Below are 16,013 nucleotides of genomic sequence, written 5' to 3'. Positions count from 1 at the left end.
TCATGATAAACTCAAATACATTTTTCTGTTGCCTCATTTTTTAAAAAGAAAGAAATGTTTTCCACTGCATTTACATTGAGTTACGATGGGTTTCAGTGTGCTAGAGTGTGGTGAATTGCTCATTTTGAGCGTATACACCAATAAAACCACCTGCTTTATATTTTGTATTAATTTTCTGAAACAAGCCCCCAAAGCGTCAACTTCAGTTCCTCACAGACAAATGTTACGCTTTTATTCTGAAAAACAAATCTCTTCTTTTCCTGTCTGATCTGTCCAGCTATCTTTCACTTGACGCAGCTGAGATGCGCCACATCAGAGATGCTTACAAGACCACACATAACACAACCCACAGCCGGTTTTACCAGCGTAGATTTGTGCGTAAATTAGCATAAAGTCTCCAAAGATGGCCGAAATACAGAGTATCACTATCCAAATGAATGATTTATCACAATGTTTACTGCTTTTATATAAATTTGTGTTTGTGATGTCTATCCAAGTGGCCTGCACTGGGAGATGAGCAATCTTCCACTTGGGTGTCAAGGTTCTTCTTACAGACAAAACAAATAATTTAAAAAGACAGGAGTATCACTTCATATTAAACCCACAAAAACCCTGTATCTCCGTTCAGATCTTACAAAAGCTGAGTTAGGTGTGTAACACGTTATTAGAATGTCATCAGGTAAGACCAAATATTGTTCATCCAGCCTTGGGGGATATTGGCAGGCGAAGGATGCCTCTCCCAGGACAGAAGAATATACAGTTTATATTGACAAAATACACACAGACTGTAAAATATGTGAATGATGATCTGTTAGGAACCCCAATCCAGATCCAAAATCAGTTAGTCTGAAAACAAGTCAGCCATCGAGAAAGCCCTTTCTAAACTATTTTCAACATATGTAAGTGATAGGGGACAAACACCGCAGTCCCTCCCAGTGTGCAAATATTCCAAAGCTTGTCTGAAGCTAATATGAGGCTTCAACAGTCTGAATTAAACAAAGTTGGTATCTTCAAAGTTTCAGTGTGTTAATGCACCTCTTAACAGTGTTTCCTTTGAAATTTTGTACTAAAATGGCTAATTTTGGAAGACATCCACCTAATTTAGCTTTGCACTGCGAAGCCCAATGTTAGCTTCAGATACACTTTAGGAACACATTTTTGCACAGATTGATGACTGAATTTTGTCCACCATCACTTACATCACTTCCCCTCACCTTTAAGGTGCTGGAGTGCAAGATGCTCGCTAGTAAAGTTTGGTTCATACGTTGACCATGCGGAGCATTGTGTCGTAACCTCCTCCTGTCTCTGCTTTAAAAGAAAGGAGTGCTTAATGTAGCTGCTTGGCCACCCATGTTATGTTTGCTCTGTTAAATCTGTTATGTGCTTCTAGATTGGCAACAAATATTTTGATTTTTTTTTTTAAAATCCGGGAAATTATGGGGTCTTTTAATTTATCACTGGTTGTTCTGTGTGGCAGTTACATTCAGCAAGAACCCCATTTCCAGCTTCACCTGAACCTGTAAGACATAAAAAAAAAAAAAAAAAAAAAAAAGTTTCTAGGACCACAAGGACATTTCACTCCTGCTTCCTCTAGTACATTCCTGACACATTGCTACTCATCACTGAAGAGATGATGTGTACCATACACAGTCTCTCCAGGTTTCTGTCTGCTGTAACTCTATCCAAAGGCGACACCCAGACACTAGATGCTGCTTTTACTACCCATCTCAAGGAACTTTGGTCTCTCATTTCCACCTAGCCCCTAATGGCTATACTGAGACCTTTCTAATGGTAGACTAGGTCTTCAAAGCGGATCCCTTGATGCCTCTCCGCCGACTTCCTTTAGCTCATCAGGCAGCACAGCAGGTGATCCAGCAGTTTTCTGGTTAGAGGGTGCAGCCCAGGTCCAACTGGTGCTTTCTGTTGTCTAACCATAGATCCAATGAGCAGAGCATGCCGACAATAATCTCTGGAACTCAAAGTGTCTGACTGGCTTCAGCCATCTTCCTCTCCTGAATAAAGTAAGACAAAGAGTAGAGTTTCTTCTAACAAAACACCACAGTCACCAGTGGACTCCCAAAACTTCTTAGTTATCCAAAATAGAATGTGGGCACAAAATATTGTTTGTTCAGTGGTGACATTTTAGCACTATTTAACTATAAGAACTGGTGTGTTCATTAGTTTAGTAAGACTTGCTAGCCTATAGCAAGCAAAGCAAGATTTGTGGATTGGTGCTCTCAGGCATATGTGACCGGGGCAGCTCTAAACCCGACAATACGACAACGCCACTCTGGGAATTTCACCCAGAGAATACCACACAGGTTCTTTGATTTGAGAAAAAGGAGCAGAGAGGTGGATTTCCAGTTTCACAACAATATTCAAGTTTTATTTAAATAGAATTTATCGTATCGCATGCCGACTAGGCTTAAAATCCCACCACTAAAAATATACTCTCTAAAAAAGGTATCACTGTACTGGAGCATTTTACCAGCAGGAGGGGTGGTATCAAGGAGGCCAACAGGAAGGAAGCAAAAAGACAGGTTAGAACACAACAAAATATCAAGCATGCAGATAAACTCAAGGGGTAGGGGGGGGACCCTCCACCTAGTGAGCCACCACCCATAAGCCTCTGACCGACCCACCTACGCTGGTATTAAGAGGACTCCACAATAGAGTGCAAACTCAATGTTGGTTTACAAAAAAAAAAAAATAACAAAACTTAACCCCACTGGGGAGAAAAACCTAATGGCTACAACAACTTATAAAAAAAATACCTAATCAACAAAGTTACCATAAATACACCAAACACATTTGACAAATGGGCAAAAACAGCAGTGCCTAGAACTCAGCTACTGCACCAGGAGCCGACATCACTTCCCCATTCCTACTATGAAAAACATGCATCATATACAAGATGTTAGATATTGTGACTAGTGGGTACTGGGTGTCTGAGTAACATATCCAACCAAAAAAAAAACAACAAGAATTTACTCAAAACGCCAAGAGCAGGCATACCCGGGAACTCCACATGATACAGCCACACATACACACATGATGAGCACGGTGACCAGCAGCTTAAGTGCTCCGTCCTGCACCTGTACAAATGTAAAGAAAGTGCTAAATGCATATACCAAAACTATTTTCAACCAAAACAACAGAGAAACATACCTCAACTAGACACCGTTCTTGGCAGTATAGGCTCAGGAAAGAATGAGGGGAACCTACCACTGGCTGTCTGCAGCTACATTTAAAGGTGACCAGGGAGTGATCTAACCTCGGCTGTTATGAATCGGTGCTGATTAGAGGGGCGTGACCAAGCTACCAGTGGGAGGGGGAGGAGCTCTACCTATCACACATATAAATTTTAACTTTAACCTAAATTAACTCATTCTACCTTTATCTCATGGGTTATCTGTGCACTTTGCTTTGATTGCATTTTGTTATGACTTTGAGCTTTATATGCAATTGTGTATCATACAATTGATAGCATGTCACATAGTAGATTTTCTGTTGAATTAAATGTCTGAAAAACAAGATGCTAGCAGCTCTGTGAGGATCAGCAGTGATTTAACTAAATGCTAATGTCAACATGCTAATACCTACACAGTGAAAAGGATGACAGGCTGATACATAAAGTTTAGCATTTTTGCTATTTAGCAGTAGTTTACCCTGATAGCATTCTAACACTTGAGAATTAGCAAGAGAAAATACAGCTGAGGCTGTAGTTTTGTCATTAGTTGTGTAGCAAAAGAAAATCTTTAATTTTCATGATGATAGTGCAGTTAAATAATTACCAACATTATTACAAGTCAAGCTGAACAGAACATGAACGCCTGTATGTCAGATTTCATGACAATCCCTCTGATAGCTGTTGAGAAAATTCAGTGCCAACTGATTGACTGACGAGAGTGCTTGCTTAGCATCCTGTAAATTCAATATTTCTATTGAGTAGTTCTGCTCATTGATTTGCAGCATGGCCCACAGTGAGTGGTACAACCAGAGACAGTAAAGAATGGCTACCACTGTATAAACGGTACAAAAAACTCTCTGTTGACAAATGTCTACCATCTAAAGGAATGGCTCTATGAGACCAAAAATATAAGGTATCAGTATCATTTTTAAGGACTGATTTGTATGCACATCAGACTCACATTACTTTTGAAGAACTCTATCCATGCCTGTGCAAATGACACCCATGTAAAAGTGATATTCACCCTTCTGAGTTGTATATACAGAGGCTTTAGATGGTACTGCAAGGGCCATGCAATTTAAGAGGTCACATTTACAACGAAACCTCTGCAAGGTGTGAAAGGAGAATGCCATCGGGTTTATGAACTAATCTTTTATTGTGTTTTTAAATGTCAATATAAGGTATTTCTTGGCTTTCTGTAAAGGACTTTCTGTCTCTGGTTTTGAAAGGTGTTTTCTAGATAAAGCTAGTTGCCTTTTAACTACAGTTTGATGAAGGTTAAGGGAGTTTGGCCGTGTAATGCCATACTCAAACCACCAGAGGGCGACAATGTGTAACTGTTGTTTCTGACCATTGTTGTCTGGATTGGTGAAAGTGTGGAGTGAGTAGAACACTGATAAAATAGCACACAATATTTTGTATTATGTCATTAATACAAAACAAATATGACAATAATCATAAAATACACCCTGCACCCATCCAGCAGAATAGCATGGTAATAAATTTAAGGCTATAAAAAAGGTTGTTATTCTATTTAATTTAAAAGAGAGCTGTGGTATTTTAAAACCTAGTCCTTTCTATTTCTGTATTTTTGTGTGTAAATGATTCATACTTTGAACTGCTCAGTAGATCACCTCAGCCAGCAAATGCAACATGGACTACATTGTAGCCACTGCAGCCGTGTTGAGGCTGCCACCTGAGGAGATCTACTGTTCCAATTCCAATACATATACACCAAAATATATAAATATGGGGCCTATTATTATTAAATATATTAAAAATATTTCAATTCCCCATGAAGTGGACATTTAATACTTTCTGTTGCTTGGGTGCAGCATAGGCACATATATATCCATCCATTTTCTATACCGCTTATCCATCAGGGTCGCGGGGGAGCTGGAGCCTATCCCAGCTGACTACGAGCGAGAGGCGGGGTTCACCCTGGACTGGTCGCCAGTCAATCGCAGGGCCGACACACAAAGACAGACAACCACACACTCTCACACTCACACCTAGGGACAATGTAGAGTAGCCAGGCACATGTATATAAAAAGACAAAATAATGTTGCTATCCTCTTATGCTATACCTCAGCTATCCTGTGGGTTTCACCACTGAGCCTCTTGAGTTAAGCTGAGCCAGGCAGGTGCCCTGCTGCCCCTCAGCTGGTTTCATGATGCACACAAGTCACTGCATATGACCTATTGTATAACACAGACAGGAGAAAAGCATGAGGTTCTTATACAGATACACAAAGGGGCATGAAAAAGATGAGTAGGTTCATGTGTCAAAGGTCAAATGCACCAATTGTTAAGTCTAAGAATGCATGTCTGTGGCGCACCGTCAGCAGGAGGGCAGAGAGGATGTGGAGTCATTAGGCTCAAACTTAAACTTTCTGCTGATGAAAGATGGATGGGGGTTCATGAAAGGGTGAGTGAAACTGTTGGGGCCTCATGTTCCTTTACAACCTGTTTTGGTTGGTGGACTTTGAAATCATTTGCAATCATTGGGAGTGAAAGACGAACGCTGATGTTTCTATAGCCAGACTGGTGTGAATTATTCCCTTTCATCTCTTTTTAGCCTCATGGAAATTAACCACAAAGAGAGAAAATTAATGTCTTCAAATTCCTCACACTAATACAGTCAGCTTCACTCTGAGTGGACATCAGGATTTATGCTTTACTGACAGCCGTGAGAAATCCTCCATTGCATCCTAGTGTGTATCTGAGAATCACATTTTTTTGAAGCAGACAGCACTGGAGAGTGATCACATGATCAGTCACATGCATGTTCACAGCAGGAACAGCCAATCCGGCACAAGGATTCAACCTGTAACTTGTCGATTCTTGTAAAAAGATATTTAAACTTAAATTGATGATGATTTTAATTGTTCACAAACTTTTATTTCTACAAAATCTTAAATATCTGTAAATACAGTATGTGAAATTAGCCAACAGAAACAGGGAAGCAATAACAGGAAGCTGTCTGACGTGTAAACAATAAGCGGTCACTGCTGATGACAAACATCGAAGGAAAAGAAAGATAATTTAGCACACTGATGATGAAGATAAGCTGGATTGCAGATTGCAGACAAAATCAGTGCCAGTTTTATTCTTACTGTTTATACCTCAAGAATAAAACTTTAGTATAATTTTGGCACATTTGTTCTTCACTTGAAGTTTCTTGATTTTTGCCTCTTTATGCTTGATCCACATAATTTCAGCTAGTAAAATTGTACTTTTTACTCCCCTATTACTAATTACTTAGCAGATTAAAATTTTAAACATCAGCTTCTAAAAGATATTCCTGCTTTCTTCCAACAGAATTCTATTCCTTTTGGAATCTCTCAGCCACACTGAAGTGGTGCCCTCTCTCAGTTTTAATGTTCTGTATGCTCTGAATTTATGCATTTCCCAGTGGGAGGCCTGGTACAAGCTACTGGTTTGTAAAGTAACTAAAATTAGCTGTACCTCAACCCACTGCAGCATTAAAATGCTGTTTCCCTGTTAATGTGCTAATATTAATCCAACAATATAATACACAACATACTGTACATTTTATTTTTTTTATTTTATTATAATAAGGATTGTAACTATTATTTAGGTGAAGGATCTCATACTTCTCCCACCACTGGAATTAAGTCAAAGAGTGAAACATAAATTTTATTCTTAAATTCTTGAGTAAGAGTGAAAGATTTTTTCTTTTATTATTCTCTTCAAAATGTCTCATTTCATTTTACTCCTGTTTTTATTCTCTTTTTGCTATGTTCCTTATCATATCCTGAGCTGTTGCTGCTGAAAGTTTAATGTGCATTAGAAAGCGGCTTAACAATAATTGGTATTGCTGGAATTTCACACAATAGACAGGTTAAACTAAAGGTCAGCACAACCTCCTGTCAATGAGGAAACAACAAAGACTCCAATCAAATCCAGTAAGTAAATCTGGTGCACAGGTCAGACTTGTGTTTACCCCCTCTTTCACCTCCCTGACAGATCAGATAAGTTCTCTTTTGGGGTCTAATGTTGTGAGTTTACTCTAAATCCTACCTCAGATTTGGGTTTCCTGCAACACCTCTTCCTGATGGGGTACAGAACACAACCTGCTTACGTAAATAAGCCGGGGGAGAAGGCACAAGGAGCCAAAGGTGTGACCCTGTTGCCATATTTCACAAGAAGAACCATTGTTTAGCTCCAGACTTATTCCTTGCCATGCAAAGTAGTTTCCGTTCTTGCAAATGGCCAGAGCCAATAAATTTGTTGTTAACAGTTGGAATAGACAACTTACTGTGGAGATTGTTACAAAACAGCACGGGGGAAGCTTCTTCTCCAACGCTGAAGCTGCTTTTGGACAAACAGTACGTCAAATCTGTTTGCCGGCAGAAACGCTGGCAGGCACAATGTATTGTCATCAGGAAAATGTTCCAGAACATCTAAAAGCAACAAGAAGCCCTAGATTGGTATAATGATTGACAAATTTGTGCATTTATTCATTTATTTTTTATATGTTTACTATTAGAGTGAGTTTTGTTTGTAGTACAACAGTAAAACATGAAAGGCTTTAGAATCCAGCTGTTTTCATTTTTTCACAATTGAGAAAATATCAGTTTTATCACTTTTTATGTTTGAGGCTGCTATGAACATGTTTGTTTTTGGGGTTACAGCAACAGAAATTCCACAGAGAGGTGAAAGGTAAGGCCTCTAGGACAGACCATGGACTTCCCTCACAAATGCACAGCCTTTAAGGATGTCCGCTTGTCCACCCTGTTTTCCATGAAAAGATCTGACAGCACAGTCACTCACTGTCATGCCCACTCTCTCCTCTTTCTTTGCCTCTTATCTATTTTTAGCCTTCTGTTTTTGTGAAGTTGTTGTGATGGTTGTGGAAAATGCAGCCCCTTGCCACCAGCAAGAAGAAGAGGCAAAGTTATTCTAATCATGCTGTCACTACATGAGGCAATGAGTTCTTTTGTTCCTCTTTTCAACCTGAAAAATCATCTTTTAGACACTGCTGCATGTTGTGTTTTTCTTTACAGTTCATGCAAGCTCAGCACAAGAGGAGCACTAACGAGCTCCCACATGTACACTTACAGTTTCTACAACAATGCATGTATGTGAATGTGTGGCAGTGATGGGCAATGTTCTGCTCATTTTAAAGGTCCAGCGTCTAGGATTTAGTGACATTTAGCAGTGTGGTTGCAGACTGCAACTAGCTGAACACCCCTCATCTCACCCTCATCCACAGTGGCTGCGAAAACTTTGAGAAACACTAAAGGCTCCTCTCTAGAGTCAGTGTTTGCTTTATCAATTCAGGGCATCCGTATGAATGCCCTAAAATATTTTACAATATGGTGGACTCCATGCCAGCCTCGGCTGAATTAAGCTAGAAAAAGATCATGTTATGGGTTAAAAATAGACTCTTTCACAACGTAAAACAAAGAGTGCAACAAGCTTTCTAGAAGAAAGCCATTAAGGCCAGCTTCTCCCATGTCAGCGACAGGGGATCTGCACCCTCTGTAGAAATAAAGATGTCTTCTGAGGTAATGAAAACACAACGGTTCTTAGATTCAGGTCATGCTACACTAATGAAAACATAAGGAATATTAGATTGTATTTCTGGAACTATATGGAAATAAGTGTATAGGTAAAGATTGCTAACATGAATGTATGGCTTACCCACCTTTTTGGGACTGTGGGGGTATAAATCATTGTTGGCTAAAACTCAGAGTTTAGATCAGTAAATTATCTGAAAGTTACAGATAAACTGCTAAAAAAAAGCTTTTATCTTTCCATGTGGTTGTAGTATGAATGCAAACCTGACCTCACCAAACAAATACTGACAGTTCAGTTGTATAACAGTTGTATGACATCACCTATTATACAGACTCTTTCATTATGGATATATGTGATCCAGTTTGAAATTTACTCAAATGAACAAATTTGGAACATAAATGGTGATGGACATGAAAGGATACTCAAGGCCATAAAGGTTGGAAACCAGTGGTGTAGCCTCTATTGCTGTGACCCTAACATCCATCCATCCATTTTCTATACCGCTTATCCGTCAGGGTCGCGGGGGAGCTGGAGCCTATCCCAGCTGACTACGGGCGAGAGGCAGGGTACACCCTGGACTGGTCGCCAGTCAATCGCAGGGCCAACACACAAAGACAAACAACCACACACTCTCACACTCACACCTAGGGGCAATGTAGAGTAGCCAATTAACCTAATGTGCATGTTTTTGGTATTGTGGGAGGAAGCCGGAGTACCCGGAGAAAACCCACGCAGGCACAGGGAGAACATGCAAACTCCACATAGAAGGGCCCAGACCGGGATTCGAACCTGGAACCCTCTTGCTATGAGGCGACAGTGCTAACCACTGCACCACCGTGCCGCCCTGACCCTAACATGTTAAATACATATAGATTCCTTTGTGTAAACAAGCCTAAGGGTCTAACAGTCAAGTTAGCAGCTCTGTGAGACTGACCAAGGCATTTCACCAAAAAGCCAATAATGTTGACCTGCAAGTGATATTAAATGAATCAACAGAGAGCTTATAGACCAGAGGTTTACCAGAGTCAATATGGGGACCATGAATGTCACACAATTTTATGGCAATCCATTCACCATCCAGACAGACTACCGGTACCCTAAATAAATTCATGCCATTAGTATGGCTAAAAAAGCAAACTGATGGCTTTCTTTATATTACATTTGGTTTGCCTCTTTAATGATAATCACCATCTGGAGGTTTTCCATCTTCTTATGTATCACTGTATCATCAGTTGATTGTTGATGTTGAGTGTCTTGCTGTAATGAGGCCAAGTCTGTGAGGCCAGGGGATGTGCTTATATAAATACAGACATTCAGGACCGACAAAGCCTCCCTCTGTTTTTTCTCACTATTATATAGACGTCAAAATAGTTTAAACAAAGGAAAACAAATAACTCCACAGGTTGGGATGTTTACAGTGTAAGTGGCATCAGGCCAGTGCAGACCTGAGCAAAATATTTATATCCATGTATCCATCAAAGATAACTTTTCACACATATCAAATGTCAAACAAATCAACAAGAATTAAAGGCAGATTCATGCAGGTGTTTTCTGATAAATTTAAGAGAGATAAATGATTTTGTCCAAGATTATTTTGGGTTGTAGGAAAGGTAGAACTTCCTTCACTGCATCTGTGACCAACGCCTGAAAATGATGATTTAGTGTGACAGCTAATTATGAAACAAACAGGCTGGTGCGTCTGTTCCATCTGATTGGGAGTTGAGTGGGCACTGGCAGGTGGGGCCATGCTCCTCCTCATTGCTAAATAAAGATCCACTTGATGGATACACTTGGATAACATAAATCAGGATATCCCATCAGGAGTGACGAAGTGCACCATTGTTTTGGTTCAAGTGGGCAGCCATCCTGACAGACAGTGCATACTGGACATGGGAGAGGACAGGAGGTTCTCTCTATTGAATCTTACCCTGATGGGTCATGTCAGAATGGGTTGTTCATACGCAGTTATGCAATGTGCTGGCTGACAGGGCCACAACCAAAACCATCTAGACTAAGTGAATAAGACATACAGTATAAGGTATCTGATGAAGTTGATATTTTTTGACTGACAGTAGTGTGATACGATGCAACTGTACCACTGATTGTTATGATGAAAAACATGAAAGTAAAATCCTGAAAAACTCACCGCAAAAGCCCTGAAAACAAAAAAGTCACGTAGTCTGACAAGGGAGATGTGGATTAATGCAATAAAATAACATTAAACTTTTCAAACCAGCTAAAGAAAAGCTTCACTGTATGCAAATGTCATTTAATTTTAATTGCTTTTTGAGTTTTTGAGTTTTATTGATGCTGGTAGGAAGTCTTTTTAATTTTAAATTTTTTTTATTTATTTATTTTGGGTGGGGGGCAAGTCAGCTGTTTCTCCCTGTTTCCATTTTTTATGTTAAGCTAACTATATCCTGTATATGCTGTATACAGGCATATTTTTCAAAATGTCAGACTATGCCTTTAACCAAAAAAGCAGCAGAATTGTATGTTACGGTTTTTGTAGGATGTTCATTAATCACAATTTGCATCTGCATTCCTTTTACTGCCAGTCATTTTCAGAAAGTTCACAAGTATGCAATCACTTGTAACTCTTCAAACAACTTACAAATACTTCAAATTGTTTGAGACAACGTAGCAGTGAGCAATGAACTGACTTTATTTTTCACTCAAAAGCAATTTACATTATGACATCCAATGAGTCCATTCATCTGCTTTTATTTTCAGCATGTTCATCCATCCATCCATTTTCTATACCGCTTATCCGTCAGGGGAGCTGGAGCCTATCCCAGCTGACTACAGGCGAGAGGCGGGGTTCACCCTGGACTGGTCGCCAGTCAATCGCAGGGCCAACACACAAAGACAGACAACCACACACTCTCACACTCACACCTAGGGGCAATTTAGAGTAGCCAATTAACCTAATGTGCATGTTTTTGGTATTGTGGGAGGAAGCCGGAGTACCCGGAGAAAAACCACGCAGGCACAGGGAAAACATGCAAACTCCACATAGAAGGGCCCAGACCGGGATTCGAACCTGGAACCCTCTTGCTATGAGGCGACAGTGCTAACCACTGCACCACCGTGCCGCCCATTTTCAGCAGGTCTTATCAGTTTAATCATTTATTGCTGTTGTTCTTATCTTTATTTTTGTTTTCTTTTGTTTTTTGTTTTCTTTTTCAGTTATTTTAATTCTAGTTCAGCCAAATTGGTTCAACATATTTGAAAGGTGATTTTTACTGGAAGGTTAGAAATCAATCCAAAATCTTTGGTGTAGCGTGAAAGTTGTTGGCAGTAATAAACATGTGCATCGATCTAACTTTCTTGAAGGTCTCATGGCTTGACTTAGATGTATCGACTGAAGCCTGAGGGGGAAAAACAGTGGAGCAGCCTCATCTGGGCTTCAAACCCTAGTGCTCAGAGCTGACCTGTAGTATATGATCCTCTCAGCTACACTCATTTTCTTAATTGAGTACTTATGGACATATAGAGCACTGCACGAGAAGTAAACAAACAGAAAAAGTGGAACCACGAAAAGTGCATGTCAGTGTGAACAAAGACAGGGCATGGCTTGCTTCCGAAAACAAACAGCAAATACAGCCAGATGGATTTTCCATTGCAGAGCTGTGTTAATGAGAGGAAGCAGGGGGGTGCTTCCCAGGGACTGCATTGTGATACTGTGGACCGTTCCACCTTCTGCAGCTTGATCGAGGGAAACCTCCAAGAGTTTGTCAGTTCTGACATGGTAATCCCCGCTTGGGATACCTGGAAAACAGCACCCCAGCATCCGCCTTCAGCCTGCTATATGAAAGGATGTCTGATAATGCTCTTAGATATACATATGACTCACAAGCCACACTGCCAAACTTAACATTCAGTTGATGCCAACTTCACTTAATGTTCTTCCTGTTCTGGCCCACAAATTCGTGGAAGGTATTAAAAATAAAAACAAATGCACGGTGCAGTCCCGGGTCAGAGATATTTGAGATCTAATGTTGGTAACAGGTAAACAGCTTGAATAAATGTTTAAGGATGTCTGAGACTTTTTATAGACATTTCCCTTGTGGTGTATTCATAAGCTTTCACACAGATTATATTTAGCCATAAATCAAGAGGATGTTGCTGCAAAGCTGAGATGCATTTGTAAACAGATAAATACTCTACACATTTGCAATGGAATCCCATATCTATTGACATAACTTTGACAGTAACAATAACTTAAAATTTTATCATTACATACTACACTGTATTTGTATAAAACAAATTTACATATATCTTCTAAATTACTTTAAAATAGTTTTGATCTTGCATTGTCAATTCCAATGCTTTCTAGGAAAAGCACAAAAAAACACATACAGTGCCTAAAAAGTATTGACCCCTTTGGATGTTTTCCCCTTTATATTGCTTTTATAAACGGATTCATAGTCATTGTAAGTTAGTTTTCTTGACAAAAATTTACCAAAAGATGTCAAAGTGAGAACAGATTTCTACTACAGATTTCTAAGTAATGTCAATTCATTAAAAATCTATAATGTAAAGTAAATGATTGTATGAATATTCACCCCTTTTAACGTGACTGATCTCTTCCAGCGGAGGTTCAGCCAGTTGGTGCTAATAATAGTAATAATAATAATAAATCAGTGGAGTGATTAATGAGAAAGAAGGAGACTTGTGAGGAAGCCCACCAAGACATCTATAACTGCTCTGAAGGAGTTAAACGCTTCAGCAGCTGAGATGCGAGAGACTCTGCATACAACAACTGTTGCCCAAGTTCTTCACCAGTCAAAGATTTAAGAGAGAAAGCCACGGCTGAAGAAAGCTTATATTAAATCTTGACTAGAGTTCACCCAAAGACACGTGGGAGACTCCAAGGTCAACCAGAAGAAGGTTCTTTGTTCTGATAATACCAAAATGGAGATTATTTTACCATCAGATTAGACGCTATGTTTGGTGGACACCAAGCACTGCACATCACCAGAAACACACCATCTCCACCGTGAAGGACAGTGGTGACAAAATCATACTGTGGGGAAGCTTCTCAGCAGCAGACCCTGGAAGGCATGTGAAGGTAGAGGGTAAAATGAATGTAGCGAAATATAGGGAAATCTTGGAGGACAAACTGATTCGGTCTGCATGAGAACTACTTGGGAGAGGTTTATTTTCCAGCAGGACAATGACCCGAAGCATGCAGCCAAAGCTACACAGAAATGGTTTAAAGACCACACGGTGAATGTTCTGGAGTGGCCGAGTCAAAACCCAGACCTCAATCCAACAGAGAATTTGTGTCTGACTTGAAAACCTCGTTCAACCTGACAGAATTTGAGCAATTTTGCATTGAAGAATGCAGTAAAATTGCAGTGTACAGATCTATCCACAGAGACTGCGACAATAAAATGTCAAAACATCCAAGGGGGTAAGTACCTTTTATGGGCACTGTATGATTTCTTTCAAATAGGATCGCAATGTAACCATAAAGGCAAACATTTGTAAAGTTCAATCAGTCTAATATTTTTAAAAATGTGCTTACAATACATCACTTCCACCCCAATACGTAACTAAAATTGATGCAACTTGCAATACACTTCAGTGGCATGTATGCAGTAAATTGCGTTTAAGCTTGATAGATTAATTATATGACACTCAGCAGTCATTTATGGACAGAATAATATGGAATATGGAATAATCCTAATTCTAAGGACAAGGGATAGAAGAATAGAAGGTATCAGAGAAAAAATTGAAGACACCTTATTTACTCAGTGGTGCATAGTTTGGTACTTTGTGATAAACATTGTCTTAAACACACAGTAGGTAGTTTCTGTAGTTTGAGGTCTCTCAATAAAATCAAAAGACCTAAGTAATGTGCATTCACAGGAGTTGTCGTAATCATTGTTAAACAACTACCACTGCTGATGACAGTATCTTATGTGACTGAGGCAGAAATGTTCACAGACAAGGTAACGTTTTAAAGTTTTATTCAAGTTGCATTTGATCACATTTGCTGACTTCCTTCTTCCCTCTGACTCTCTCCTCAAAGTTGTATATTCTCTGGGTTTGAACATGCTGTAAGCGCACAACTCAGGAAAACATGTAAGAAAGGTCTTGACATTTTTAGACATTTTAATGCAGAAATGCTACATATTATATAATAAAAACATGTCTAGAGGGGATCTTTAACTTTCACCAATTTGTTGTTTTCTGTCTCTCTCACTATTTGGTACACTTTAATAGAGCAACAGAAAAAGCAAAGATTTAACAGATTCTGTTTGTGGTAAAAGTAAAAAGGAATCTGTTTAGTAATAAACTATACCGGTACTTGATCTTCAGGTTGACCAGCTGTTGCTGCAAAACCTCAACAAAATCTAATGTATAAATTCATTGGATGACCAAGATTACCTGAGGCACATCACGTCCTCTGGGCAGGACCTGTGACTGACACATGAATCTCTCTGATGTGTGGGGACAATGACATGCCTGCAACTTTTGACCACACTTCATAATTCCATGATTTTCAGATAAACTGTGTCCAACCACAAGCCGTGAAATCAAGAACTTGATATCAGACCTTAAAATCTATTTCAAAGCAGCCAGCTGCCCTTTTCCAATTCAGATAGAGTTTGTAGAGGTCAGCGTGCAGAACGACCCCCGCTGAGGCTGGCTGACTCTGTTTTAAGAAACCTAAGAGCAGCTCTAAAAGCACAGTGGCTGCTGCACCTTAACGCTGGACAGCAGAGAGGAAGTTCCCTCCTAGTGCATAACGTAAACTTGGCTCCAATAAAAGCATCCGTTGGCACCTCGGCGGACAACAGGAAATCTTTGTTTATCAAAAAACATCCCGTTATTGACCTCGGGGTGGATAACCCCCGTGGCTTAACGGTGGCAGAGCGTCACATAGTAGCCATGGTGGAGCCCTATATTTCAATCTCTGAGCTGAACAAAGCTGCCATATCCTTAAGATAAACAACCAAGGCATAAAGTATGTATGTATATGTACTGGTAGCGTTGGTTCTGCGTCAGACCATCAGGACCTTGTCTGTTTGTCAAAGTTCCTTTTGGTATGTATTGTTTAACATTGCTGTAGTGTCTGACACTCCCATGCACAGGGGCCACAGCACCTAAAATTAGAAGCAGCCAGAATATGACAATTGCACAAGAACATATCCATTCTAATAGTTGACATAATTGTGACAGTAACAGACAAAAGCTATCCCTTTATGCTTATCACCTGATATATAAACACTGTATTTATACTCACAATGACAGAGCGGCTGAA

Source organism: Scatophagus argus, chromosome 14, assembly GCF_020382885.2.
Source record: "Scatophagus argus isolate fScaArg1 chromosome 14, fScaArg1.pri, whole genome shotgun sequence".
Lineage (NCBI taxonomy): Eukaryota > Metazoa > Chordata > Actinopteri > Scatophagidae > Scatophagus > Scatophagus argus.
Note: the sequence above shows the minus strand (reverse complement) of the source record.